Source organism: Euphorbia lathyris, chromosome 8 (assembly GCF_963576675.1).
Source record: "Euphorbia lathyris chromosome 8, ddEupLath1.1, whole genome shotgun sequence".
NCBI lineage: Eukaryota > Viridiplantae > Streptophyta > Magnoliopsida > Malpighiales > Euphorbiaceae > Euphorbia > Euphorbia lathyris.
Window position 1 is genome coordinate 74,407,890 of NC_088917.1, and position 4,056 is coordinate 74,411,945.

General features: G+C 31.3%; 1 long non-coding RNA gene across 2 annotated transcripts; it reads left to right on the top strand.

Annotated features, from left to right (window-relative positions):
• Positions 1–821: 821 nt before the first annotated feature.
• Positions 822–3,832, top strand: LOC136203206 (uncharacterized). Of its 2 annotated transcripts, XR_010674746.1 has the most exons (4): positions 822–1,088; positions 1,349–1,538; positions 2,526–2,605; positions 3,350–3,832. It is a non-coding gene; the product is annotated as an uncharacterized lncRNA (long non-coding RNA). The 2 variants fall into 2 exon arrangements; XR_010674745.1 differs by lacking the exon at positions 3,350–3,832 and having other exon boundaries at positions 824–1,088; positions 2,526–2,816.
• The last annotated feature ends 224 nt before the right edge of the window (positions 3,833–4,056 follow it).

Genomic DNA, 4,056 nt, shown 5'->3' on the forward strand with positions numbered 1-4,056 from the left:
GTATATTTCAGGATTAAAAAAATAATAAAAAATAAAATTGTTTTAAGGGGCACTACAAAAAAAGGGGTTAAGGTGTAAAAATACCCCTAACGTTTTGGGTCACGAGCAATTTTACCCCTAACGTCTAAAATGGTGCAATTTTACCCCTAACCTTGGAAGCCGATAACAATTTTACCCCTAACGTTAATAAATTGGGTCAATTTGAGAAATAATTAATCAAAACTGTCTTCTCGGTTATGAAACTTGTCATCTACACTTCATATTGTGTCATTTTATCAGTAACAAATCACAAACATTTGTTGGGATGTGAAAAAAATAAAAAAATAAAAAAATATATTGTCTTTTTGTGCGAATTAGACAAAAAAAAAAGGAAAAAATCCACCGAATTTATAAATATTAATCTCAAATTCTATCATTAAATTATAAAAAACATGAAATCCTTTTTTTACAATGAATTATTATGCAATTGGTGCATAATAATGAACAAAAATATATGTGTTTTATAATAGTGTCTGAAATTGACCCAATTTATCACCGTTAGGGGTAAAATTGCTCTTGGCTTCCAACATTAGGGGTAAAATTGTACAATTTTAGACGTTTAGGGTAAAATTGCTCCTGACCTATAACGTTAGGGGTATTTTTACACCTTAACAAAAAAAAAAATGGTTTTACCAACATTATTGTAGCAACACCTTAAAATAGTGCAGCTACAAAATACACTATTTTATTTTTTATTTGAGATAAAAAGAAAATATAGTTGGGCTTTGAAATATAGATGGGATTTGTAAAACCCAACCCACTTATGTGACTTCTCTACTACTAACCCTAATTCATCCCACATCATTCTTTGCTACTGTTTACTTCGACTTCTCTTCCACCTCTCACTCTCAACCTCTTCTTCATCGTTATCTTTTCCTTCTTTCAACTCCGATAAACCACTCCATGTCTCCTGTTTCTCTCAAATCTGGCGATTCTCTGCCTCATGGTACACGAAGAGCGAAGAAAAATTGCAAAAATCGGGTGACGATGTTGATCCGATCCGGTCATCGAAATGCTGGCCGCTCCAGAACTTGTGCCGCTCCCAAGAGGTAGCACTTCTGATCATGGAGACATTGTGAATTTAAGTTTCTACCCTTTCTCTAAGTTCTAGAATGTAGTTTGTGATTTTACCTATAAGTTGAAATTATAGAATTAAGGTCGTCTTAGGGCTTGAGATTGGCTATGTTGTGAATTTTAATTACTTTTTAGGTTTTTAATTTGAGTATATTGTGATTTCACCTATCCTTTTTGCTTTCAAATCTATCTGAAATCCCTCTGTTTCTTAATCCGAAAATTGGGTTCCTTTCAGAAATGAGCATCCTATTATTCCAGTTAACAAGGAGCACAGGACATCAGCAAAGCTTTTAAACTCCACACTTGGTTCAATCTTTTCACTGGCTAGGTTGTCTATGAAGATGGAAAGCTACACACTATATGGTTATTAGCTTCAGATATACAGCAATAGGGCGTCTATCAAGTGAAGAACCTAATCTCTTCAGGTTGGTGTTGTGCCTAATAATTTCTTTTCTATATTAAATTGTATTATCATTAGGCTGAATTGTAACTGTAAGTTAAGTTAAAGTTATCAACTCATCTTATTTATTTAAATTAATCTTAATTGTTGGACCAATTACTAGCATAGGTTCGTTCAACCACCTACCCTCTTATGACATTGAAATTACTCCAGTTTTAGGGAATATGTTGGATGGGAAGATTCTTAAATTGGTGTTTACAGTTGCTAATGCTTTGAATGTTTAAAATTAACCACATGGTTGCCTTTTACTGTTTCTTTTTTCTAAAATGGATTTGAATTCATGGTTGCCTTTTACTGGTTGTTGGTGCACTTATTATATGACAGGGAGTTATGCATACCTCTGAATATCCAAAAAACAACTAATGCACTATCCATCAATTAAATGTTCTCATAAGTGTGTGATTCTGCCCTAGCTCAATATTTTGCATTAATTGTTATAGGCTTAAAGCATTATTTGGCCCCTAATCTATCCAAAATTATGTCATTTGGCCATGATCTATTATTTGGTCACATTTGGCCCTTGGCGTATCCCATTTGGTGAAATTTCACCCAATTTGTATGAATGCTTAACAGAATCATTATCTCATTGATAAGTAACGATATTTTGACACTTATACTTAAAACGTGATATTTCTTAAAGTTTTTTTCCCCACATTATGTGGAAATAATTAATTAGATTAAAAAAACAAAAAAACAAAAAACAAATCCTAAACTAAAATCTATTAAGTTCAAATGTCAAAATATCGTTACTTATCAATGAGATAATGATTCGGTTAAGTTTGAATCCAAATTGGGTGAAAGTTCACCAATTTGGGATAGATCATGGGCCAAATGATAAAATTTTGGATAAATCAGTGGCCAAATAGTATTTTAAACCATTGTTATATGACAGAGAGTTGCATATATTAATTTTCCTTAGTTTACTCACTGTTAGCAACTTAATATCTGGCAGACTACTATTACAAGTTAGTGGAATGTCAGAGAAGGCCTCTATCAAATCCTTCAAATCGCTGCAAAAAGTCTCGGTGTCAAGTGAGTTCTTCTCTTCTAATGAAGTTGTAATTCTAACTTGATGTAAATCCGGTATATAGTTTATGATATTATTTCCTTTAGTGCTTGTGAAATTATGGAGGGAACAAATATTTTATTAGGAGTAATGTCCTTTGTATAAGTTGTTGATTAGGAGTAATATCCTTTGTTTGAGGAGTTTGGAATTTGATATGTGCTCATTTTTCATTTGTTATTTGTTGGAATTTGTACTTGCCTATAGTATGATTGTCTCTACTTATGGAAAACTCAAGGAGAAAAAGGTATTAATTTAGCAGAATTTTTTTTCTAGGTGTTAGCTTATGAGTATTTGATGCCATTAGATTAGAGAATGAGGCTTTTTTTACTGCTGGCTTGAAACTTGGCTTTCCTATAATGATATGGATTACTCCATTTCTTTACCATAATTTTTCTTTTTGGTATCTTTCTTGAAACATTAATCAAACTTTCCTCTTTTAGTTAACATTTTAATTTCTTTCCATGTCCGTGTTAGGACCATCTACTCTATGGAATCGACAATAAGCATTATAGTCCCTTTAATATTTTTCACCCTTCTTTCTAGTGCTACAAATTTTTATGATATTTTCTCCTAAAATTGGGTAGAACCATGAGTTTGTTTGGTTAAGTTATTAGATTATAACTGTTGTAATTAGCTATTCATGTTAGTTATTAGATTTTAGCTAATTCATAACTTAACATGATTTATTCATGTAACTCATTTTTTTATAGTCCACAATTGAAGAGATGTGTTCGTATAGAGCAAATAGTGAGAATGTTGAGCAGCTTATTTGTGGTGACACATCACATCGACTCTCTTGGCTTATTGGCAGACGTGTAATACCTAAGAAATTGAAGGAACAGTCAACTGGAAATGTTTCTGATGCCTATGTAGAGGATTAACAAAGATAAAAAAACCAATTGCAAAGTGAAATGGAGGAGAAAGTTATCCAACTTGAAGACGTAATGGAGGAGAAAATGAAACAAGTGGATCAAAAAGTGAGGAAGAGCTTGACATTAATCATAACAAATTGGTAGAAGTTAATTCCAATCTCAACATTGATATTGAGGATATATATGGTGACATTTCAAATGAAAATGAGAATGCTACTGTGGAGTTTGAAGGATAGATTACATTATGACTTTATTATACTTTTTATTATGTGTTTTGGATCATTTGAGAATTTTAAATTTCATTGTTAATATATTGGCCTATTATGGATTTATAATTGCACTTAAGGGTTTTTTATGCTATTATTTAAATTCAAAATTTTCTTTTAATTTTTTTTAGTGTTGCACGAGTTAAAGATTATATTGCATATAACAGTGTTACATTAAATATCGTTAAAATTTCAAACAAAAAGCGTTGCTATTAACATAATATAAAAAAGTTGCTAAAAAATATTAAATTAAAAAGTGTTAAATTAAATAGTTGCTTA